Source organism: Lissotriton vulgaris, chromosome 9, assembly GCF_964263255.1.
Source record: "Lissotriton vulgaris chromosome 9, aLisVul1.2, whole genome shotgun sequence".
Classification (NCBI taxonomy): domain Eukaryota; kingdom Metazoa; phylum Chordata; class Amphibia; order Caudata; family Salamandridae; genus Lissotriton; species Lissotriton vulgaris.
The window spans coordinates 1,053,492,021-1,053,518,764 of record NC_141697.1 but is presented as its reverse complement, the minus strand read 5'-3'; the positions used below and the strand labels follow the sequence as shown (position 1 = coordinate 1,053,518,764).

The window sequence follows — 26,744 nt, the reverse complement described above, 5'->3', positions numbered from 1 at the left end:
TACAAGATCTGGGGAAGTAGCGAAGATAGTGCGTCTGTTCCACGCATCTAAATGGTCTATCCACCATTGGTGCGGGACTCTTGGTCTAGGGCGACAAGATCTGCGTAGGCAAGGCCATGACGAAAATGTCTGATTTTTAGGCGCTGAAGAGCGCGATAATGGAGAGGACCTGGGAAAATGGCCTGGATGGAGGAGGATAGAAGGCCGACAATCCTGGCCAAAGACCTGAGGGACAGAAGGGATGACTGAAGAACAGAGGCAATCTTCGCTTTGATTCTGGAAACTTTGGAGAGAGGCAGGAGGAGGGAAGCGGCCACCGAGTCCACAAGGAACCCAAGAAATTCCATGTTCTGAGACGGAGTCAAGGAGGACTTCTCCGTGTTGACGAGAAAACCCAGGTCCAGAAGAAGAGACTGAGTCATTTAAAGATCGGACAGAAGAGAAAGTCTGTCGGAATTTAGGATCAGAATATCGTCCAGGTAGATGATAAGTCTGATTCCAATAGAGCCGAGAAAGGCAACCACTGGCTTCAAGAGTTTTGTGAAGCACCATGGAGTGGAAGAAAGACCAAAGGGGAGAGAGGTAAAACAATAGGTCACTGCTGACCACTGAAACTGAAGAAACTTCCAATGGGACTGATGAATAGGAACTGTGAGGTATGCGTCCTGAAGGTCCAAACGGGCGAAGGGTGTCTCGTAAATGGAGAATAGTCTCCATTTTGAAGTGACGATAAATCACAAACTGGTTGAACCACTTGAGGTTGATGACAGGACGCAGTTTCTTGTTTTTCTTTTGAACTAGAAAAATGGAGCTTAGAAAGCCGGAGGAGTCGAAGGGAAAAATCTGAATGGCCTGTTTTTGGAGAAGAGAATGAATCTCGTTTGACATTAGAGTGGCCATATGGGAGGAGAAGACTAGAGGGGGGGGGAAAGAGGTTTGGAGAGGAGGAGAAGAGAACTCTATGAGGTAGCCCTGAACAGTGTTGAGAACCCAGGGATCTGAACTTCTGGAGTGCCATTTTGACAGGAACAATCTTAGACGGCCCCCTACAGGAGGGGAAGAAGAAGGGCTTACCTTGTTGGTTGGAGTTGGTTGGCGGTAGGTTTTTTGTCCTCTACCTCTGAAGCCATGGCCCCGCTGTGGGTAGAATTGGGGCTTGTAGTCCTGGGTGTTATCGAAGGAGCCTCTGGAGCCTTGATTGTAGGGACGGCCGGAAGAGCGACCCCTGCCTTGTCCGGCCCGTCCAAAAACACAAGGTGCAAAGACTTTTTTAATGGATTGGTGTGTCTTATCCAGGGAGGCAAAGGTAGAGACAAACCTGCTAAGGTCACCGACCAAGATATTGCCAAAGAGAAGATCATTGGCTTTGGGACCCTGATCCATAGGGGCGAGATTGGCTAGTTTCGGATCCAGCTTGATCAAGAGTCCCTTACGTCGTTCGTTGGTAATGGCAGAATTGGCGTTGCCTAACAGACAGAAAGCTCGTTGAGCCCACATGGCAATGTCCTCCGCGGAGAGGTCAGAACCCTCAAGGCGGGCGGATTCCGCCATGTCTAAAATACGGGCCAGAGGACCCACCACATCCAAAACCTTGTCCTGGCAGGAGGACCATGCCTTGTCAACCCCTTTGAGGGGATCTTTGCCAAATTTTGAGAAAAAAGTAAGGAGAGGCTGATCAATAGCGGGAACCTGTGTGATCTTTTCTGGTAACGAGCGTTTAGGGCACTCAGACTTGAGTCTAGACCGCACGGCAGTCTCCAGCGGAAGGCGTAAACGGGCCGAAATATATTCGCCCACATGATGAGAGGGAAGCCTTTCCGTGGAATTAGGGTGACGAATGGAAGAAGGGTCGAACATGGGAAGACCCTCTGAGTCAAATACTGGTTCAAAAGCAAAAGAATCGGATTTGGGAATTTTGGAAGGGGGGAAGGGGGGTCAGCCACATCAAAAACATCAAGTAAATCGTCCGCATCAGCCATATCATCGTCTGTGTCCAAGACGGTGGAAATTACCAATTTTTTAATTGGTGACTCTGTGTGCTTAGACTTTTGCTTATTTTTGCCCTCGGTACCAACAAACCCCTCCTTATTAGGAGGCCTGGGAGGCACTACGTCCTCAGTCATATGCGAGAAGGACTCGCCCATCAAAAGTTACGATTTTTTATTAGTATGCACAGAAGCAGAGTGGTCCACCTTATGTTTTCTGCTATCCCCCGCAGAATGGGCCAAAACCTTGGACATAAGGCTAAGCATAGAATTTTCCACTGTCTTTGACATGCGTTTCATGGATAACTCCACAGCATGTTCCACAGAATTATTGATAAATTTGCTTAAGTCTTGTTTGAAGGACCCACTATCCTCCTTGGAGGGAACCTCCTCTGAGGAACTGTCACGTTCCATAATATCCAGGACAAAAAACAGCAAAGGTGGCAAGAAAGGGTTAATGAGCCGGGAAGCACTGGGGGCGTGTGCAGGGCGGGCGTAAGCAGAGAAAAAACTGACTGCGTCAGAAGTAAACAGAGGCTTCGACGAGCGCTGCAGGGAAAGGTCAGAAAGAGTGCGAGGAGCGCGAGCAAAGCCGGGCGAAACCACCGGCAACAGATAAGAAGGGGAGGGGGGGAACAGCTGACAGGCTGCACAGGAAAGAAATGCCAGCGCGAGAAGCGGTGCGATAATTAAACGCCGAAGGGCGAATAAAGCAAAGGCAATAAAAAATATATAACACTGAAAATATAACAGTAAATAACAATAGCATAAACTGGGAGCAAAGATAAGAGCACTTATCTGACTACGAGCAGCAAGAAAAGAGGAAGCTGCGCAGTCAGTATGGCCTCTTATCTGTTAACTTGATGCTGATTGGTTGCTGTACTCTCGTTTTTTCACGTTCCCATGGCCCAGTTGTCCCCTGGCCCTCTGGGAACTCTAGTTTATTCTCTTTCTGGCTGCTGTTTCAATAAATGCAAGTTTAGAAAGCATAATAGGAGCCTCCGGTCTTGTCATAAAATTACATCTTCCAGGTCATAGCTGAAATCCTTTGATCAAAACTCTCATACGCATTGAATTTTTCTGGCAACTGCTGGCATTTTGCATTCTGCCATGCTGCTGAGCTTTGTGAGCAGTTTAAGTTATTGGTCCTGCAGGCTCTTTTTTTCTAATCCTGACCTGTAGCCTGCAACCTTTATTTTGAGTCCAGCCAGACAACTGGTTTGTTGTGTCCAGTTCAGATTCCAACATGCTGTGCCTTGAGTCCTGAATGGATACGATTTGTGTTTTCAGTGTTTCCTGAGATGTCCATGTAAAAAACAAAATAACATTTCATGAGCTATGAGTTATTTCAAGGTAGGTCTCACAAATGCTGAGCCACGCCCTATTCCTGAGTCAAGCACACAGGCCCAGATTTATCACACCTTTGCATTGTCATCTTATAGTGCAAGGCAACGCAAGGACAGTGCAAAGGTTTCAATAATATTTACAAAGCAATGCAAGGGTCATGCCATTTTACTCTTGGATAATGGCTACACATTTGTAGGGATCTTAGATGTTCTGAAATCCAGATCTCCAACATGTATTGGTTAATATTTTGTTTATGTTGCTCCAAGCAATCTAGGAAGCCTGACTTCTGCAACTAAGCAAATTCCATAAAGGAATAACTCATCTTCATATTCACACTCCAAAAGTAATAGAAAGTTTTCTTTTAGTGATGTCCTCAACAATGAGTCTGTCAAAGTAAAATTCCGTCCAGACTTTTCAACAATATCATTGGGTTGACAATTTTCAATGATGGGACTTTAGACAAGGATTCAAGTCGGACAGCTGTATACTCTTTGACACACTTCAAGAATATTGCGACTCAAAAACTTGATAAAAAGCAATTTTCAACTGAGTTTCTAGAAGACTTTTGAGAGATCGATGTATTCAACGTATTGCAAACTCTGCTTGATAGGACAAAACGTGCTTCTTTTGTGGCGGAAGAAAAATACCAAACACTCACTGCTTCTAGGCTCTTTTGCAGACCTGGGGACATATTGTGTAAAGGGACAGGTAAGTGTGCCTTCAAGGGATTGATTAAAATACTCAGTTATGTTATTTACATTCACAGTTGTATGCAAGGTTTGTTATTTACTTGCTGAATGATTTCTTTTGTCAAATTATTCTCTCACAAAACAATTCTTTCATACTTGAGAAAGGATCCCAAATAAAATGTATCAAACAGAATATATATCCAATGGAATCAAATATAGCAAAGAACACACACGGGTGTGTATAAAAATAGTAAATTTTTATCTTAAGATTTCATCAAGGGTACTCATAAATAACACATACAATGAAACAAGAAGGTACCAATCTGATATTAGAACCTTCACTGTTGCAATTGTATACACTTTTTAACAATGATAATCAAAAAATATCTGGGAAAGAAGTGTACAAGTCGACGTTTCAGTCTCTAGGCTTTTGTCGATGAGACCATCTTCAGGACTGAAAATGTATTAAAGAGGTGGACCCCTTGATCTTGAAAGAGCACGCCTGTATACTATAAAACGTGCCAACTCTCTTTGCTACAAGGTTTTCTCTTGAAGCCAGGCGTAGTTCGTTATCGAGTGAATATTCCGCCTGCTCCGCTTTTAAGTCTGCAGTCTCCTGTCGTTAATCAAGGCTGGGGGACATTAGTTTCCGCATCCATATTGTGTAAAGGGTGCACTGTCCTGGTCTTAACCACTGCACTCCTTTGAATAGGTGTACTTTGGTGAAGACTTGGACAGTGTTCCCTATTACGGTAAATGTGCTGCCCATAGGCAAGCCCCAATGCGTACCTGCCCTGAAGATAGTACATTAGTAAAGGGCAGACTGGCTGTTTAAAACAGCTGGTCCACCTTTCACTTTGTAGGCAGCAATGAGGCAAGCCTTTCTAAGTAGCACAATGGTGTCCCTGCAGGTGCTTGCAGCCAGTGAACTCACACAAAGGCATGTCTGGGGTCCCTGGGACCATCTTTCCTCACTTACAGGTTATGCCCTTGCAAGACACACAGATTGTGCACCACCTCTTTGTGCCCTGGCAGCTGCCTTGCCTCTGCACCCATGCTTGAAGCAGGCGTAAGGATTGACGCATCATGTTAGAGATAGAGCACCCCCAAGCCTTGCTGGAGCTGCGTCGCGCTTGCGATGCAACTCAAGCAATGTGCCGCATTTCCGCCGGGGATGCGCCACGGTGCGTCGCATTGTAAATGCAGTGCATCAGTGGTGGCGCACGGGTGGGCAGATGCGTCACAACTCTTCTGACGCATCTCTGCTGATTAGCAGAGTTGCACCAGAAGTCGTAAATCTGCCCATATGTGTTATACACCCACTGATGCTCCTACCCTTTCCAGGTATTTCAGTCCCTTGCTCTTTTGTGTGCTTCGCTGATGTTTATTCCAGAGTCAAACGTTACCCACAAAGACACCCTTTGACCAAAATCCATTGCTGGTGTTTGACAGCAGTTCCCTCACTGCCACCACAAATTAGGACACCTTAAAGACCGCATGTTCCCAGGCACACAACCCCTATGGCATGCAATCACTTATCCAAATAATTTCACATACATAAACCTTTTCCTGCCTTATGGGATTCTCCAGTAATCTACACTGCCCTTGGTGCTCTGGGATACTCATAGTACATCCTCTGCTCTGCCTGTCCCACAAACACAACCATTCCAGTGAACACAGAAAAAATATTAAGCTATTTGTGGCACCTTTCTGGTGAGCACAGGGAATTTGGCAGTGCAAGGGTTGCTCAGAAAATGATCTGGTAAAACAGATAGATGGCCATTAACTTGGGCCCCTGGTTGTAGTGGGCTAGAGAATACTCTCTGATGGACAGGGAAGAAAAAATTACATTTTTAGTAGTCAACGTGGAATGTAAGTACTAATGAAAGACCCATTGACACCTTTATAGTAGAGTCATTTCCATCTATCCAAACTCCCGCTCTCACACCTGACAGCATCAAGTAGTGCTTGTATTACATGCACAGATCTTGCGCTTTGCACTCCGTCTGTACCTTTAGTAGCTGAACTCTGGCCACTGCAGGCATGGCATGGTTCCTAATCTTTATTTTTCTATTTTTTTTTGTGCTCAGCCAGAGAAAGCTTAAGCTGTCTCGCGACAGTTTCATGTAATAATAATAAAAAAAAAAACATACATTTTAATTACATAACTTTATACATGCAAAAGGCGGCTTTGGGTAAGCCAACGTCACCCAAGAGCCTGTTCAACTGTCATTCCCTTTTTCTTTCCACCCACCACAGCATGCCGCATACGGCAGTGTGTCAGTCCGCTTCAGCCATTATCTCTATTGCATTGTGATACATGCCGCATATCCCTGTTCCCATACACATCATCCTTAAAAGAAATCAATTTCCGTGCCTGGGCTGATAGCCAATAATTAACTTTGGCATTTTTTTTTCTTTCTCTTCTTTCTCTTTTTTTTTTTTTTTAGTCATCCTTCTAAGAGTACACTACACCTTTAGATTAAGGTAATTCAAAGAAAATAATACCCTTCTTGTGCCAATATGAAACATGTTTTCCTGGGTTATACGTTTAAAATAAAAAGTTTTTTTCCCTTATCTATGGCACCTTCCTGGTAGGAAGTAGCAGTAATGTACAAATAAAATTACATGTGAGGATTATTTTTTTTTATTCAATTTTTTCATTGCAAGTATATGGCTGGCACGTTTCTGTGGAGACACATTGTCTTTTCTTTATGCTTTTGTGGCATATAATTGCAATATGTTTTTGAAAACATTAACAGTTGCACCAGCATGCCCAGTCTGGACCTATTGGCTTTGCCAACGCTTGTTTCAAGAATGTTTGCATGTGTACCTATTGCAGTTTTTCTTTTTCAGTCTATTGGTACTTAATTTCCATATAAATTGTGCTACATCATTCCTCATACTATGTGTGTACAACAACGCATTTCAATTCTAACTCTGCTGGCATTGTGAAATGATTTTTCATGTGTATTTGATTCCATCCAGACTGTTTAATTCATGTTTGGCATACCAAGTCTTCTTTTGATTTCTCTTATTTTTTCCTACGTTGATATGAAATACTGTGTACTTTTGACATTAAAGAGCTCGTGTATTCTGCTGGTGTATATTTTGCTGTTATCTTTTTCTACCTTTGCTAATTAGTTTGCCATTTTAATTCGTATTGCTCGAATTGTTTCATGTGCACTATTTGCGTGCTCTTTTAAATGTCATTTTCTATATTTTTTTCCTGTCCTGAGGCATTGCTTAAATAATAAAAATAAGTCTTTAGCCTAGATTCAGTTTTAAATGGTAAGTAAATTGAAGCAATGTTTTGGATAAGTTTGCGTTATGAAAGCTCTTGCGCAAAACTTTGTAAACGAATCACCTTAGTGTTTTTACAAATTGGCATGTATAATCAGGGCCAGCTTTAGGGCAATGCGACCGGTGCAGCTGCACTGAGCGCTGACCTATGGAGGGGGCGCTAACCTCAAGGGGAGCGCTGTGTTTAGCAATAACTTATGATTGGAGAGATGAGCGGCTCTTTTGCCCTGTGCTAGTGAGAGATTCCGAGAAGTCAGTCATGGGGTGTGGAGCGGGATGTCAAAAATGATCGTTACATAGGGTGCCATGAGCGCTAAAGCCGGCCCTGAGTAAAATTAACAGTTATTAAGCCAAATTATTGTTGAATTTCTTTCACTGTTTCTTGAATGTAGGTTGTATGTTTCAGGTTTATGTTACGGATAGGGGTATTTCACCTGAAGCAAGTTACAATTCCAAGTGTCTCTGGGGCTTCGACCTACAACTGTATTCTCCGGATCCAAAAATTCTGGGTCCGGAGACCCAGAGACTTCCTTCGCTGCTACAGAGACTAAGCGGGTACTGCTAGCAGCACAGCCTGGTCCAGCAAGACTCCGGCAGCAGTATGGTGGAGCAGACAATGCTCATCCTGCACAAAGAGCAGCTAACCTAAATGCCTCAACCACTTACTTTCTTTCCACTTACTGATGGCAGGTGGAAAATGGCTTTCTCTCTGGTATGGGGAAAAAGCAAAGTAAAGGGCCCTGTGTTTTGGGGTGCATGCAATTATTCCAAATTCTGTGGATAAAACTTGGAAGAATGGAATTCGGTGCAGGGATAGTGTGCGGGATCAAGTTTCCTGTGCCACATATTCCCGAAACAAATTCCAGGCAACTCATTATGAGGGCCTCAGTGTGGCTAGAGTGAGTTCAACATTTATATATAGATTTTCTGTTGAAATGTGTAGTCACATGAATTGTTGGGCTGATTTTCAAATAGCGACCAATCCAAATTTCCTAATGCTACGAAATTTGTTCTATGGCAACTAGATTTGTTGCTGGAAAGATTCGAAAAATTTAACAAGGAAATAACAATCAAGGACACACAGATATGGTCATGATGTATGCTCTTGAAACATATGAAATGCACCACTGGGCGAAGAAATACTACCTTTGACTGGACGATGTATCGAGATGACAAAAGTTTGTAAATATGCCTATGCCTTCTTGAAACATTTCCACTGCAAGAGACATCTGGAGAAAAATACCATTACTTCCAGCCATGGAATGACTGCATTAATGATCCCACGCCAAATACAAAACATAAATCACAAATACAATGATATATTTTAATTATTTAGTAAAGAGTTACTTAGAAGAAGCAATGTGTAGATAATAAATGAAATATATGTTTCTATATGAGTAAACTTTAATCAATTTCCTTTCCTTTCCTTTCATCGTTTGAGATCTGCACCAAGACCTCCATCTAAGTGTGAAAAGTTACAAGTAGTAACAAGATAAAGCTTCAACATATGGGTTGGAGAGATCATAATCTAGAAGCACTTGTATGATTCATGAAGAAAAGTTAATCAAACTGTGAGCAGGTTTCTCTTTGGATGAAATCCATATTTCACAGTAATTATGTAATTTCTGTGAAATGTAGAAAATGTATTGTGTGTCTGAGATCATAATAACTTTCAATCAATCAATCAGTCAGGGGAATTGTAAGAGTACTATTCGCCCGTGCGGGTCTCAAGGCGCTGGGTGGAGGGGTTGGGGGGTCAGGCAGCTCCCTTCAGTCGTAGAGCCAGGTCTTGAGTGTTTTCCAGAAATTTCCGTGACTCTTAAGCAATCTGCTTCACTCTTTCCAAATTAAAAGAAGTAGAGGAAATTTACTTTGATAGTGACACATGTGGTGCAGGTGGTAGCACTAAAGTTAACAATTGGAGTCACAAAAGGTGTTTGTAATGAATACAATGGAATTCCTATTGGAAACTATCTTTGCAAAAAAAAGAAAAACCTTTGAAAGAAAATATATCAGATTTGAAAGATACAGTGTGGTTGGCCGTATTCGTGCTTTTTCCAGGCTTGTTGAATTTTAGGTCCGCTATTTTTGAGAAACAAAAATGTTTCTTTTCAATTCCAGGATTGCATGTTCAATATATTAGTTACTCTGCTTGACAACATAAAGAAAATTCCAAAAAGGATTAAAAAAATCGTTGGACTGACTGAATTTCTTAAAGTTCTCCAACAGAGCAAAATCTGATTAACTAGAATTTCACAAAACAAGTACTAAAGGGCAGTCATCACACTTGAATATGAACATCTAAATTTTCACAGAATAGAAGGGAAAAATAATTAGTGGGTTATTTATTCCTCCTAATATGCTGCAACAGTCACAAATCGTGCATATATAATGTAGAATGTTCTGTTTTTGAGAGAAAAAAATTCTTTTTGCTTTTTCCTGTAGAATAATTTCTCTACAATATTCCTGATCGTCGAGGAGGATAAGAAAAACATAAGCACCACCACTGAGAGATAAAACTAGATTAAGTATAAGTTGGTGTGCCTTGGTTCCATCCACATTTGCAGTTATCTTCCAGGCCTGCAATTAAGGGCAGAGAGTGGTAAATAAAGGTCTTTCACCCCAACCCCTTTTAGCCTGACTAGAACCAGTATGGATTTTTTAACACCCCGGCTTTACCCAAGGGCTAATGTGCCCTACAAGAATTACCCTCCAACAGTCTCGAAAGGCAGCACAGGAATGTATAGGCTTCAATCTCACACTTCCTTAACGCAAGGGTTTTATCCCCGAGACCTTTCACCTTGCCAAACAGTATGGCAGTGAACTGAAGCAAATTACATCATGGCATGTGACTACTCCCCATGTCCTGTCCTCAACTGCAAGCAGGGCAAGTACTTCCTGTCTCACAGCTTTTTTCTGGACAAGGGCAATGAAAACACCTGACAAGTGACACAGTGTCATGCTCACAATTGTGGGCAATAGACCAAGCTGCATGTTAGCTATTTCAGTCCTCTTTAAACATCAAACCAAACCAGAGAAAGACTGGTACTGTATAACTAGCTACCTAGGGGTTCTCTACCCAAAGGTACAACAACACCGAGAATAATCAGTGTATGGCCCGGGGGCCTTGTGTAGCCCTCCTAGCCTTCACATGTGGCTCCTAGGTGACCAGCAGCACTGGGCTGCTGTTTACTTAACTGAGCACTAACAGTTAAAAAGATGTTAAACAAGTGGGCAAGCATTTGTTTACGTCCTACCTGACGTACAGGGAAAGAAGCATAGAAGATGTCCTGCATCTCTTATCTTTGGGAGCACCTTTATGTCCAAACAACTCTCTATCCACATCTCCAGGAACACATATATATCTGCTTCATTGCTGTTTTCCACTAGATGGCTCTGCAGATCTTCAGGCTGAACTCATGAAAAACTGAGCTCCTGTATTTTCTGTCCTCATATCCACCATCCAACTCAAACTATTGCCATCCTGGCTCACAGGCCCCTCGCTTAACTCTACTGCCAGTAACCCTGTGGTTCTCTTAACTCATTCATGCACCTGACACCTTCTTCACCACCCCAGCCACTGCAGCACTGTATCAAGTTCAAAATGTACAGACTATTTGACCCCTTATTCCATTCCACACATGCAAAGCATTGATTAATTCACTGGTACTCACTTCAATAAATTAGTAAAAAAAATGTACTACTTCGGCTCCTCCAGTACTCTTACCTCCAACTGAAATGAAGTCTTAAGTTGCTATCAGACCCCTACACAACCCCCCACAGCCAATGGCTGCCCCTGCTTAGTCCTAATAAGTTGCCTGTTCTTTCAAAAACAGGGATCAATCCAAAAGCTTGTACTAATACTCAAAGCTATATACATTACTCACCTCCAGGGTACCTTTGCAACTCCATAAACTGTTACACTCCTAATCTCAAGATTAGATCTGCCACTACAAATCTTTTACCATTAATCAAACCTTCATATATTACATCTTTTTATTCTTGTATTTAGTCGTTTTTTATAGTGCCTAGTCATCAATAGGAATTCAAGTGCTTTATAATAAAGAACACCAGTACACAATGGACAGAGCACATTCTGACAGTTTAATTACAGGGGGACTTTCAGAGTACTGGGGAGAGAGGGGGGGAAAGAGGGAGGAAAACACGGAAATAGTGTAGGGGGACTGTGATATAACTCAGTATCAAGAACTACGTATCCTTGACTGAATTCCGATTGGGGTATAATGATTCCTCTGAATGTCTTTGTTGTTGCCAATAATATGAGAATTTTTAGGGTCTAAGGTTTCTGCTGTGGATTCTGCAGCGATGCGTTTTCTGAGCGTTTCTCAAAGATAGGATGTCAGGTGCAAATCCTAAGTATGTAGGTAATGGAGTTCCAGAGCGCTTGGAGTCAAACCGGAGAAGGATTACTTAAGTGCTAGAGGTGGAACTACATTTTGGAATTCCCAAGTAGGGAGAGCTTTTGCTTTTGGATTGTCGCGAGCCTCCAGAGACGAGTAGTAGTTCGACTTGGTTGGGTTTGCAGAGGTGGGGTGCTTTGCAAGTGAAGCAGCACGTTTTACATGTTATCCTAGCCTCAAAAGAAAGCAAACAGAGATACCCTAGGATTGGTAAAAAGTGGTTGAAGATTTTTTGACGCGATGGTATGTCCATTTGCATCTTTAGCCATTGATTAATTGCCTCTTCTAGGACTCCTCCATTGGAACCCACCTTCCCCAGTAATCTGAGATAGAAAGGATATTACAATAGCCTTGAAAAGCTCTCTCCAAGTACTAGAAGGTAAAGAATGCATATCATCTTATACTGTCTTCATTCGTCGTAAAAATGTATACAGTTGATTTAACTTGTGCTCTTGTGCTGGGAGAAGTGAGCAATCCATTATGCACTATATATTTTTCTGTAAACACTATGACAAATATTTTAAACAGTTTTTATGTCCCTTTTTTAACAAAAGAAGACCAGTTAGCCTGGAGGCCGCACACCGATCAATGTTAGATTTAGAGGATGTTGAACTTATCTTCCGCACTAGCACTTTCCTAAAAGCCGCAACAAGGGCGCGGAGAACTATGATGGACCCTTGACATTGTTTAACATAAACTGAGAACTGTTTCTCTTTTTAATAATTTATATACACTGAGATGACACAAGTCACTTTCGAATTTGTATATTGTATTTTTTATCTTTTGTATTTATTATTGTGATGTACTTGTCTTGTGTGCTTTTATGGGTACTGCTGTACCCGAATAAAGTTGAACTGAACTGATACAGTTGATTGCATACCATAGCAGTTTTAGATATTTCAGCCCATTGTCTGTTTTTGCTACACTCCTAAAGGTAGCAGTATCTATGTTCATCATTGCAACATCTCACGTCTTTTTAATCTGTTTTGTACTATACTTATGCTTCCACATCTGTCTTATGTTGCAGATATATTATATAAACAAAAACGTGCATTTAATATCATTCTAAAATGAATATCATTCCATATTTGCGGTTCAGCCTTGTAAAGTAATAGGTGTACCAGCATAATATATTTCCAACAGACCAGTTTCACCTTTGGATTGCTTATTGCAGCCATTTAAATATTTTAGCAAATCCTTCAACATCAAATTCTAGTTGATTAAAACAAACTCAAACGAACGGCTATTGTAGTGCTTATACTTTATATTTTAAAAAAGTTCTGAAAATTGAGTGTCACTGTAGTTTCCATCACTATTTAAAACTATTCCACTGAAAACAGACATCTGTTACAGCATGTTCTGATCGAGTAAGATAGGGAAGGACAAAATAAAAGGGTGAGTTTGTTTAGAGGGGAAAAGGATTAGAAGAATTGATACATTGATCGGTGAATCACTGTGAGTTTTTTTTATTATGGCCTTAGAAAATTATCTTTTCTTGTTAAGTAAAAAGCCTCAGCACACAGGGAAGAGTACCAAAATCCAGTACTGATGAATGCGATGATGCACTTACTACATTGTCTACTGCTTTGCAGAAGGAATAATAGTTATTTTTTTTATTGAGGATAGTGACAATGCCATGTCTCAGTCTTTTATTTTAGTTTTTACTGTAACACAGTATAACCTGATGCTGACGTGTTTCTTACACGTAGCTTGGTGATGCAGCTTAATATTAAACTATGGTTTATTTAAAATTACAAACAAAGCTGTATCACATGAATTGATCACTGGAAGCGCCAAGAGCTGGAGCTGCACATTTTCCATGTTATACAGCGCAATGGCAGGTCCCAATGTCAGCTGTGAAAGAAGGAGGGTTATCTGTGGGACTAGTTACTCAACCATGTAAAAAATCTTAGCTATGACACCTTGTGATGAAATCCAGAGATCCCTGGATGCCACCAAGCTGATCCACCTACTTTCGACCAAGTCCATCACCATCGGGAAATGGAACGTGAGGGTCATGTACGAAACAGGCAAGACAGCTCAAGTGACAGTGGAGATGAAAGAATACAACCTTGCCCTGCTTAGCATCAGCAAGACCAGATTAGCAGAGTCTGGACATAAAAGACTGGCTTCAGGAGGAATGCTGCTGTATTCTGGACATGAGGAAGCGGACACCCAACATACTCAGGGAGTAGCAATGACACTAGAGCAAGCAGCCAACAGAGTTCTGATTGAATGGGAAGCCCACGGTCCCGAAATCATCACACCGACTTTCCACAAAAAAGAAAAACATGAATGTTATCCAGTGCTATGCACCTATAAATGACAGCAACAAAGAGGAATAAGAGTTTTTACGAAAGACAACAGTCGATCCTGGAGAAATTGCTTGAGAGAGACATTACCATACTGATGTAGGACCTCAACGCCAAGATGATGGGAACCACACTGGGTATGAAAACGTTTTGGTCAACCACGACACGAACAAGAATGGTGAAAGGCTTGCAGATCTCTTTGTGCCCTTGACAGTCTGGTAATAGGCAGTAGATTATTCCCACACAAAGGAATACACAGGGCAACGTGGGTGTCACCAGGCCATTCAACAGAGAATCAGATTGAGCATGCCTGCATTGGCAAAATGTTCTTGAGGTCCCTGTAAGATGTGAGAGTGATAAGCACACAGACTTGGAATCAGTCCATCACCTTATTGTGGCCAGGCTAAAGCTAAAGATGAAGAAAACATGGCTGTAATTGGAAAATCAACGTCAGAGATATAACACCACCTTCCTCAAAGAATACTCATTCACCCTCAGTAACAAGTTTCAAGTCCTGCAAAAACTAGAGGACAAAAGAGACCTAGTAGAAAGTCAGTGGGAGGAGAGCAAAGAAACATTGACATCAACCTGCCAGAAGTTATTGAGTCCCAGGAAACACCAGCCTAAAGAATGGATCCCCACCGAGACTCTCTGCAAAATCCAAGAGAGAAAGCAAACTAAAGCTGCAGTCAACACCAGCTGAACAAGAGCAGAAAAAGTGAAAGTTCAAGGCAAATACACCAAAATCAACAAGGAACCAAAGAGAAGCTAAAGAGCAGACGATGGTCTTGCCACAGATGGCAAGGAAGCAGCAAATCATGAAAACTTGAAAGAACATAACAAGGAGACTCTCCTATATATAATGCAAGTCAGAAAGACCTGTAAAAGACAAAGCTGGAGGACCATCATGGTTAGCGAAGGCCACAAAGAAGATGGGTGAAGCACTTAAACAAACTGCTGAACCGGCTTGTGCAGCAGTCTCCACTCGACATACAGCTATCACGATATCATAGTTCCACTCTTAAAAAAACCTCAATTGATACCCTTGAAACTGGAAAAGTTTAGGCCTATTTCCTTTCTTCCCTTCTTCTCCAAAGTAGATGAGACGCACATGAATAAACAGCTGTCAAGTTTTATTGAGACCAGAAAATTGCTTCATGAGACTCAGTTGGGATTTCACCCACAGTTTTGTACAGAATAGGCATTGCTGCTGGCCTCAGAGTCCCTCTGGTAGGTTGTTGACAGGGCTAACACTGCAGCACTGATTATGTTGGATCCCAGTGCAACCTTCAATATCATGCCACACAGCCATCTGCTCGAATGGCTTTGGAATTTTGATATTGGAGCGAAGGCTTTGTGGTGGTTAGCATCTTTCTTTCAGAGCCACACTTTTCAGGTGGCTCATGAGCCTTTTCTAGCTGAGGTTTTTCCACTGCAGCAGGGGGTGCCACAAGGCTCAGCATTGAGCCCTACCTTATTCAATCTTTATATGTGCCCTCTAGCCAATATCATGGATTGTCATGTCTTTAACATCACGTCATACGCAGATGATATGCAGCTTATCATCACCCCAGCTCAGGGTGAAAGAGACACTGCAGCTCTGTTAAGATCCTGTCTGTCTGAACTGGCTGAGTGGATGGACCACAGCTGTCTCAAGCTTAATGCTGGGAGTACAGAGGTTCTTATTTTGGGGCAGCAGCCATCAATCTGGTCATTAGCTTGGTGGTTAGATTCACTAGGGTCACTACCGGACCCTAAGCTGAAAGTTAAGAACCTCGGCATCTGATTTGACACTGAACTCTTGTTTGACAGTCAGATTACCAGTCTAGTGGGGAAATGTTTTGGAATTTTGAAGACCCTGAAAAAGATTCTGGGACTCCTTCCAGAGACCGCAAGAAAGTTAGTGGTCCAGGCCTTGGTAATGTCCAAACTGGACTACTGCAATGCCTTATACCTGGGAGCCTCACAATCTAGCCTGGTGAGACTGCAGAAGGTGGAGAATGCAGCAGCTTGGTTGCTGCTTAATCTCCTGAGGCATTCAGCTACGGGCCCAGCTCTTGTCAAACTGCATTGGTGATTCTGGGTAAGAAAGTGTCCTTTAAAGCTATATGATTCTGCCACCTCATTCTGAATGTAAAAAGACATCACTATCTTCACCCTCTTGTTAAACCGAACATACCCGGCAGAAGTCTTAGGCCTGCAGGAGCCTTTTTAGCCACGATCCCTATTGTAAAAAAAGCACGCATGAGAGACTGCTCTTTCAGCTTGTTAGCCTCCAATATGTGGAACATCCTGCCATTGGAAATGGCCTTATGCAAATACTCAAAGCCTTAATTGCTAATGTGTTTTTTTTGACAGCACAGGTTTGTACTTGAGAATGAATTCTTAGCACGGGGACACTTTGGCCGGAAGTAACCAGGCACTTTACAAATTACTCAGAATTACATAACATAACACAGCCAGCTGACAAGGACTTACAAATCGACTTCTGCGGACCAACCAAGGAATAAAACGGCAAGCCATCAAACATCTGAGAAATGAGAAGGCAGCAGGACCTGACAATATTCCTGCAGATGCACTGAATGCAGACATGGAAACATCAGTAGACATTCTCCACCCCATGTTTGTAAGGGTCTGGGAAAAGGAAAATGTGCCATCAGACTGGAAGGAGGGATATCCCAACAAGATCCCCAAGAAAGGTGACCTGAGTGACTACGCAAACTACGGAGTAATAAGTCTTCTTTCATCTCCAGCCAAAGTGTTTTACAGAGTCACCCTGAAAAGAATGAAGGGACCCGTTGACACTCAGTTCCGAGACATGCAAGCTGGCTTCCACAAAGATAGATCTTGCACAGACCAGAGTGCAAAACTACGCATCATCATTGAGCAATTGATGGAATGGAACTCACCCCTCTATGCCAACTTCATCGACCATGAGAAAAACATGGACAGAGACCCTTTAGAAACTCTTCCGCCCCTATGGTGTGCTAGTTAAACTCATAAGAATCATCATTGAATTCTTATGAGCAAATGACCTGCAAAATAGTTCACGGAGGACAGCTCTCAAAAGACCTTCACGTGATGATGGGAGTTATCCAGGCTGCTTGATTTTGCCTTTTCCCTTGATGGCCAGTGACTTGATCATGAAGGCATCCACAGCAAGGAGAAGAAATAAGATCCATGGTACACCTTGGATGCAGATCGATGACCTGTTCTTTGCAGCTGACCTGGTCCTACTCTCTCATACTAAACTGCAGATGCAAAAGAAGTCTGACAATGTGGGAGCCACATCAGCATAACGTGGCCTCTACATCTACAGGGGAAAAACCAAGATCCTGAAGGCTAACAAGGTCAGCACAACTGCAGTCAATCTTACGGGAAATGCACTGGATGAGGTCCAGGCATTCCCCTACCTGGGCAGTGTCATAGACAAGCATGGCAGCACAGACGCAGATGCCAAGTCAAGAATTGGCAAAGCAAGGGCTACCTTCATTCAGCTTAAGTAGATCTGGAGCTCCAAAGAACAAATGCTGAAAATCGGTCATACTGTATGGAGCAGAAACAAGGAGGACAACAGTGACAACCACCAATAAAGTCCAGACCTTCATCAACACCTGTATGAGGAAATTCCTCCAAATCCGCTGGCCAAACACAACCAGCATCAATGATCTATGGCAGCAGACGTTCCAACTCCCTGCTCGTGAAGAAATCAGGAAAAGAAGCTGGGCTACATAAATACACCCTCCGCAAGCCCACATCAAACACCACCAGTCATGCCCTGATCTGGAATTCTCAAGGTAAAAGGAAAACAGAAAGGCCAAGAAACAACTGATGCCTAGTCCTCAAGGCTGACTGCAAGGAAATGGTTTATACGTGGAGTAAAACTTAAAGAAAAGCCTAGGACAGAGATGGCTGGAGAGTCCTGGTTGATTTCCTATACCCCAGGAGGGGTAATAGGGATAAGTAAGTAAGTAAGCATTCAGCGTTGAATAGTTGCTTGTTACAGGCTTAAAATGTGGCAGCATTCATTGACATATCTAATGTAAACTTAGGAACATATTTTTTGCCAACCAAGAGACACATTCAGAAAATGTGAATTTGTCAGGTCTTACACCCAAATCAACATTTACTCCCACTGTGGATCAGCTTCCACCAAAAGTGGTGTTTTTTGAGCAGGTGGTCTACAATGAGATTACTAACATCACCAAAACAGGTACAAAAACCTCTTTCAACTTAAATAGAGAGGAATACAGAGCCCTATAAGATCTCAAACAGACACTCGCTATTACCATCAAAGCGTGTCACAAAGGAGGGGGTATTGTTTTGTTTGACACTCCCAACTATGTCTCCAAAATGTAGACTGTGCTAGGAGACAATCATTTCTATTGTCCAATAACAAGAGACCCCACGACGAGTATTGCTAATAAAATACGTAGGATGACCAGCAGAGCCCTTAGAGATGGTGACATCTGCGACAACCTAAGCTGGGCAGCATTTATTCACAAATTATTATTCAAAATTCACAAAGATGAGTTTAACCCACCTTTGAGACCCTTTGTAACAAATATTGGTTCAGTCACGGAACCACTTTCTAAATATGTTGATGCCATCTTATGTCCACATGCATCGTGAAGATAGAACTTTTTCTGCCACTATGCAATACATGGTCACGATGGACATTGAAGCTCTATATACTAATATCCCTATAGATGGAGGGATAGAAGCAGTTCATTGGTTTATCAGTGGATATAAGATCACCTGTCCCACCATCTTTGTGTTGGAATGTCTGAAAATTGTATTAGAAGACAATATCTTTGAGTTTAACAACTAACTATATAACCAAAATCAAGGTGTCAGTATGGGGGCATCTTGTGCCCCAACAGTGGGCAATAAATACTTGTCTCTCTTTGAAAAACAAATCACCTAAAATAAAATAGCACCCTTTTTTGAACCTGTAGTTAAATGGTCAAGATTCATAGATGACATTTTTTTCATTTGGACAGATACATTAGATAAACTTAATTTGTGTGACGCAAATATTAATTTCACCAACAACATCAGTAACAGCCAAGTTGAAAATCTGGATGTGGTCATTAAAAATGACGCCGGTACTCTAGCGGTGGATTTGTATACCAAGCCCACTGCAAGGACCACGCTGTTACATTATGATAGCTTTCACCCATCTACACAAAAACAGTATACCTTTTGGGGAGTTTCTACGCCTATGGAGCAATTGTACTCCTATAAAAGAGCTCGCAGCTAAAGTCAATCCATCTATATATTTTTTTGTCACATGTCATTCTATGATTAATGAGAGAATTAGTCAAGCTGTATGCTCGAGCTGGCATATTCTCAACAATAACAAGTCTAGCGAGACAGGGATAATGCCAAGACCACTTTTCGCCTATAGGCGAAACAAAAACTCAAAGGGCCATGTAGTCCGTTCAAGGATGAAAACCAACAATACGTTCCTACAAAGGAGTATTGAGGCTTCAAAACCAGTGATAGGAAATTACAAATGCTTCTGCCATTGAATCTCCCTCTATTCAATTCAATGGTCATTCGACATCCCCAACTAGTCTCACTAACTGTAAAACAGCTGATGTGGTATATTTACTTATCTGTCCATGCAAATTGGGATATGTGGGGGGGGGGCCGGCAGGGCAGTGAACACACGGTTAGCTGAACATAGATTGGCGATCAGAAACCGTAAAATTGCAGCCCCTATTGTTCATTATGTTGACAATAACCACACACCAGAGGAAATACAATGGTACATCCTTGAGAAAATCTACAGTAAGACAGGTACCACCAATGAAGCACCCAGAAAACGGAGGGAGGTATATTGGATTTTTATTTTGGGAGCTGCCATAAAGGGTCTCAATCAAGAAATACCCTGGGATGAAGCCATTAAGTATTATACTTGAAGTGCACCATCAGGCACCATGACCTGTGATTAGTGATTCATATGAAAATATAATTAGCGGCTACAGAAATTTGTAAAAATCACATAAGGGTCCCATTTGCCTTGGTTTATCGTATAAAGTCAAGGGACATATGATTATAAACCCCTGATCTTCATTAGATCTGAGTCAAGTATTTAGAGCACTTAATATTAGCTACTGCCTAGAAGATAGAATTGGCTATGGATCGAAACATAAACATAAATGCTTATTAATCATTAATTCAAAAGTAACATGAAGTGTAGACCTTTCCAACATGGCGTCTATACTCATGGGCAGATATCTCAGTGTGTTGAGTATCCCGTTTAAGAAAACATCTAAAACTGGTAAAAATTGGGCAGAAAAATGTATACAATCGATCAAGTGTTTGAAGTGCATGCAGGTTCATTAATACTCTTGACCCCACCAGGTAGGTCGGTCTCCCTCTGCACAGCACCGCCTGTGCCTCCCTGCCCCAGCTGCCGCTGCTGAGGAAGTTTGAGGCCCTCCACCACCTGCAGGCTACCACCTGCGCCTCATTCATGGTGGCCAGTGGTAGGACTGAGGTAGGTCTGTTCATCCTCCACTTTATTGCTTTTATTGTATTGCCTGTATTTTCTTGTTGTGTCTGTGACTGCTGTTGTCTGTCTTCCCCCACTGCCTGCTCGTGGTCCGTGCCCCTTTTGTTCCCTCTGTTCCCCTCGCTGTCCCCGTGCTCTCTCTGCCTGGTCTTCCCTTCTGTTCCCCTCGCTGCCCCCGTGCCTCGCTGCCCGTTCTGCCCTCTGTTCCACTCTTTTTTCCCTCGTTTTTTGTGCCTTTCAGCCCTCTGTTCCACTCGTTTCCCCCTCATTTTTTGTGCCTTTCTGCCCTCTGTTCCACTCATTTTTCCCTCATTTTTTGTGCCCTTCTGCCCTCTGTTCCACTAGTTTTTTGTGCCCTTTTGCCCTCTGTGCCACTTGTTTTTCCCTCGTTTTTTCTGCCTTTCAGCCCTCTGTTCCACTCGTTTCCCCCTCATTTTTTTGTGCCTTTCTGCCCTCTGTTCCACTCATTTTTCCCTCATTTTTTGTGCCTTTCTGCCCTCTGTTCCACTCATCTTTCCCTTGTTTTTTGTGCCCTTCTGCCCTCCGTTTCACTCGTTTTTTGTGCCCTTCTGCCCTCTGTGCCACAAATTTTTCCCTCGTTTCTGTGCCCCTTTTGCCTTCTGTTCCACTCGTTTTTTGTGCCCTTTTGCCTTCTGTGTCACTCGTTTTACCCTCAATTTTTGTGCCCCTTTTCCCTCTGTTACCTTCATTGTCCCTAACTGCCCTCGCCGCTGCGTCCCCTGCGGCCCTGCCCCCCCTGACTGCCCACTGCCCATTCGCTGCCCCTAACCTGATGCCTCCCAGCCCTTCTAACCTGCTGTTCTCCCTCCCACCTCCCCATTTATGCCAGCCACTGCGCGGCTGCTCCGCTGGCGCGCCTAAGGCGAGCGGTCTGCGCCCGTCCACACCTGTACCGCGCCCAGCGCCAAAACCCCTGGCACCTGCACCCGCCACCACGACCGCCGCCACTACGACGCCATGACTCTGCACGCTCTCAACTCCGGACGGAGCAACACCTGCTTCAAGGCTGCCCAAAAACGCATACATGGCCCCTTCACCTGCCTGAACTGCAGTTACACCAGCCTCGGAGACGATGAATCACCCGCCAAGAAAGATCCCAACCACCTCCAATGCATACTACTGAACACCCGCTCTGAACGCAAGCATGCCGATGAGCTCTGGGACCTGCTCGACACAACATCCCTGGACGTCGCCTTCCTGACAGAGACCTGGTTTAATGACTCCTCTGCACCCGACATTGCCATAGCCATCCCAGGCGGCTACAAGATCACCCGCAGAGACCGCACCAAGAGTCGGAGGAGAAATCGCTATTGTCCACAAGAACAGCATCAGGTTCTCGACTATCACTGACGACGCTCTCAGCACCGCCGAACCCATGCATTTCCAGATCCACACAGACCCTAATTCCACCCTCAGAGGCACCCTTGTCTACTGACCCCCCAGACCCCACCCCCAGTTCAGCGACTCCATTGCCGACTTGATCAGCACGCACGCCCTGATCTCCACCGACTACATCCTCCTTGGAGACCTGAACTTTCACTTTGTGAACAACAACAACAACAACTCCACAACCCTGATTGATAACCTCGCCAACCTCGGACTGAAGTAACTCGTCACAACGCCCACCCTCTCCGCCGGCCACACGCTCGAGCCAGTCTTCTCCTCAAGCCTGTACGTCTCCATCAGCCACAACACCGAACTCCTCTGGATCGACCACCGCTGCATCCACTACGCCTTCCAGAAACCCACCACACACCACTGCACCCAACAGATCCCCTGCCACTGCAGAGCAAAATCACTGAAGACCAACTACACGCAAACCTCGCTTTCAGCCCACCCACTGAACCCTCCACAACCGACAACGTAGCCCACAGCCTCAGACGATGGATTGAGGACTGCGCCAACACCCTCACCCCGCTGAAGAAACCCCCCCACAGAGACAGCAGCAAGAGGGCCAGCTGGTTCACCCCAGAACTCCTAGCCTCCAGCCAAGCCTGCTGGAAACTAGAGAAGAAATGGCAAAGTGAACAAACTCCGGACAGCCACGCAACTCACAAAGACGCCATACGCAACCACCACCACCTCATCAGGGGGGCCAAGTTGACCTCCTTCAAAGACCGCCTCAACAACAACGCACACAATAGCAAGGAGCTCTTCAACATTGTGAAGGAACTCTCCAACCTCAGCTCCAACACCAACGACCTCCCTCTGTAGCAAGCACTCTGAGACTCCCTTGCCACCTTCTTCCACCACAAGAGAACAGACATCCACGACAGCTTCAACACCCAGACAGCTCCAACAGACAGCAACACAACAGACCCTCCGTACACCATCGACCATGGCCCCCTGCTAGCCTGGGTCAGCGTGAGCATCGATGACACCATCAAGACCATGTGCTCAATCCACGCCAGCTCTCCGTCGGACCCATTCCCGCACCACGTTTTCAACAGAGCAAGCAGCACCATAGCACCCCACCTGCGCAACGTCATCAATCTCTCCCTCGAGACCGCAACCTTCCCAGAGATCTGGAAACATGCTGAGATCAATGCCCTACTCAGAAAACTTAAGGCAGACCCAAGAGACCTCACGAACTTCCGGCCCATCTCTCTGCTCCCCTTCCCGGTCAAGGTCATCGAGAAAACCGTCAACAGACAGCTAAGCCGATACCTCCAAGAAAACAAAATCCTGAACCCTTCCCAGTCAGGGTTCCGCAGCATCCACAGCACTGAGACTGCCCTCATGGCCGCCACCGACGACATCAGGACCCTGATGGACCACGGCGAGACCGCAGCACTCATCCTCCTAGACCTCTCCGCCGCCTTCGACACCTTCTGCCACCGCACACTACGCGCACGCCTCCATGCCGCAGGGATCCGAGACAAGGCTCTGGATTGGACCACCTCCTTCCTCTCCAGCAGAACCCAGAGCGTCCGCCTCCCCCATTCCGTTCCAAAGCCTCCAAGATCATCTACGGCGTACCCCAGGGATCCCCCCTCTGCCCGACGCTGTTCAACATTTACATGGCCCCGCTCGCACACATAGCCCGACAGCACAACCTCAACATAATCTCCTACGCCAACGACACTCAGCTGATCCTCTCCCTCACCAAGGACCCCATAACAGCCAAAGCCAACCTGCACAAAGGAATGAAGGCAGTCGCCGACTGGATGAAGACCAGCCGTCTGAACCTGAACTCGGACAAGGCGGAGGTCCTCATACTCGGCTCCAACCCTTCAGCCTGGGACGACTGCTGGTGAGCGACGGCACTGGGGGAAGCCCAGACACCCACTGACTAGGCACGCAACCTGGGAATCATCCTCTACTCAACGCTCTCAATGACCAAGCAAGTCAACGCCGTCTCCCTCTCCTGCTTCAAGACCCTCTGCATGCTCCGCAAGATCTACAGATGGATCCCGAGAGATACAAGAAAGACAGTCACCAAGGCCCTAGTCAGCAGCAGACTCGACTACAGAAACGCCCTCAACGCGGTAGCCCCGACCAAGCTCATCAAACGACTACAACGCATCCAAAACGCCTTGCGCGCAACTGATCCTCGATGTACCATGCCACGGCCACATCACCCCCCCACCTGAGAAACCTGCACTGGCTCCCTGTCAACAAGGGGATATCCTTCAAGCTCCTCACCCACGCACACAAAGCACTCCACAAGACTGGTCCCGCCTACCTCAACAGATGGCTCTCCTTCTCCATCCCCAACCGCCAGCTCCCTCCTCCGAACTGTTACTCGCCACCGACCCGCGCATCCAAAGAACAACCACCGGTGGGAGATCCTTCTCCCACCTCGCCGCCAAGACATGGAACACCCTCCCACTGAGCCTACGACAGACCCAAGACCTGCTGACCTTCAGGAGGATACTCAAGACCTGGCTGTTTGACCAGTAGCGCCCCCCCCCCCGAGCGCCTTGAGACCCTCGCGGGTTTGTAGTGCGCTTTACAAATGATTGATTGATTGATATCTTCACCCGTTCTTGAGTCAATATTTAATGTAGAATATGGAGCTCAAGGAATACAAAGATGGCGCCCGTAGAAATGGAAAAGTTGACCCAGCCATGTAGCGTAATCCGAAAGTGCAAGGCTCCGGGGTCGTTATGGGCAGTGGCATTATTTAACGTGTAAAACCACACTCATAGCTCCTTCGGCGTTGTTGAAGATGCGAAAGATAGCGATTGACACAGCCGGTAAGCACTGTTCTTGACAGCTGACTATGTAATAAGAATTCAGTGAGATATTAAGCACTTTGGCTATTATACAGGAACTTGCACATTATCGAGATTATCGTTAAGATCTAGGACCGTTTGTTCCGAGCAGGACCTCAAGTAACCAACAGATAGGTTGCTGGCCAGTATAGGGAATTCATATCTCAAGATAATGAATACTAACGTGCTGTAGAACCCCAACAGTATTTTATATTGAGCGATTGGGTTCACAATCTTTTGTCCATATGTAATGTAAGTAACCCTAACGTGCTGTAGAACCCCAGAAGTATCTTATTTTGAGCGATTGGGTTTACAATCTTTTGACCATATGCCATGCAAGCACCACTAATCTAGTTTTTTTTACAAACGATAATGACCAACTTGTTTCATTCTTGGGTCAGACACAAGGATGACAGCTACGTAAATGTGCCATTGTATCTCTCCTATACCTGAATAGATGTGGTTTACATGATCTTAATCCCTATGATTCTATGTCGCAACAACGATTGCCCCAACCACGACTTCCATAACAACGAGGTCGCAACCACGACCTCGTCTAAACCACGATTTTTTTTACCACGCATTCCTTTACATCGAATGCTTTTAAACAATTGCCCCAATTTTCCCATACTCTAAAAGCAAACTCGTTCAACCATACACCCTTTAAACTTACCCCAACCCCTACAAACGAATCCCGAAGCCTCCAAACCCCTTTATTTTTACTCCAAACACTCTTCCCTCGAAAAACAAATTCCGCCGCATTAAAACTAAACATGATTACCCTATTAACTAAACCCCAACCCTTTAAATTGTAACCCTAAACCCCCCACCCCCTGAAAATGAAACTCTCATACCTGGTACTCTGTGACGCTCCTCCTAACTCTCGATGTTTAGAAAAGATCATTAGTCAGTCAGTTTTATTTTTCTAGATTATTAAGACCAGCCAATTTTTTTCAGATGTAGCTGGCTGGCTGTTTGTCACAGTGGAGCTCAGAGGCGGGCAAAGAAGGACGCTTCACTTCAGGCATTGTTTTGGGGGCAGTGCAGATGGATACATACCAAATGTGCATTTAACTAATTTAACTAATTCCACACGGAAATAGTGCTTCCGAGGTACACACGGAAATAGAGCATGCAGGTTTGTCCTGAACTACGACGCATGCGTAACTCCGCCCTGTCCAAACACTAGACCGAACCAGCCTTAACCACGCACACAAATATTGTTGGAAACAGGTGTGGGCTCCATGGGGCCTGTGATGGCTCGGAGAGGGGAGCTTCACGCCCTTTCCCATTAATAAATTAAAGCAGCGCCGGCTGCTACTTCTTCTGCTACTTCTTCTTTTGAACCCACTGGAGTGTAATGAGATTGCGGCAGCAAACTGCCCACTTTTGGTTTCTTTTTGGCTGGGGGGGGCATGGGGCCTAGGTGGTGGGGTATCTCTACCAGAGAGCCAATTTTGATTGGCTCTCTGGGCCAATCAGAATACTCTATTTTGAAATTGGCACTCCCGCAAGAGGCTCTCAAGACTCTTACATCCCAATTATCTGGATATCTATAATTTTTGTACACTTAATTTCTCAAAAACTACTGAACTGATTTACACCAAATCACACAAATCACAATCTGCAGACCAAGATTCCTGCCAAATTGTAAGTATAATTCAGAAGAGCAGTTATTGCAGTACCCCATCATAAAGAAGTCTATCAAAAATACATGGGGATTTTGCATTTTGGGACCACCCTTTTTTCTCAGCCCCAACTTGACGGATCAGCCCAAAACTTTCCATGCACAAACTAGTCAAAAAGTAGCAGCTTTAAAAAAAGTTTTGTGGAGATTTGTTAAATGGGCCAAAATTACTAGCAGCACAAAAAATGCTTTTCCTATGGAACAACTGGCCTAACTAGAACTACCCAGTGGCGAAGACC

The 26,744-nt window shown here is 44.3% G+C and overlaps 1 pseudogene; it reads left to right on the top strand.

Moving 5' to 3' along the window:
* The first annotated feature begins 13,660 nt into the window (after nt 1–13,660).
* LOC147692785 (uncharacterized) lies at nt 13,661–17,792 on the top strand (annotated as a pseudogene).
* The last annotated feature ends 8,952 nt before the right edge of the window (nt 17,793–26,744 follow it).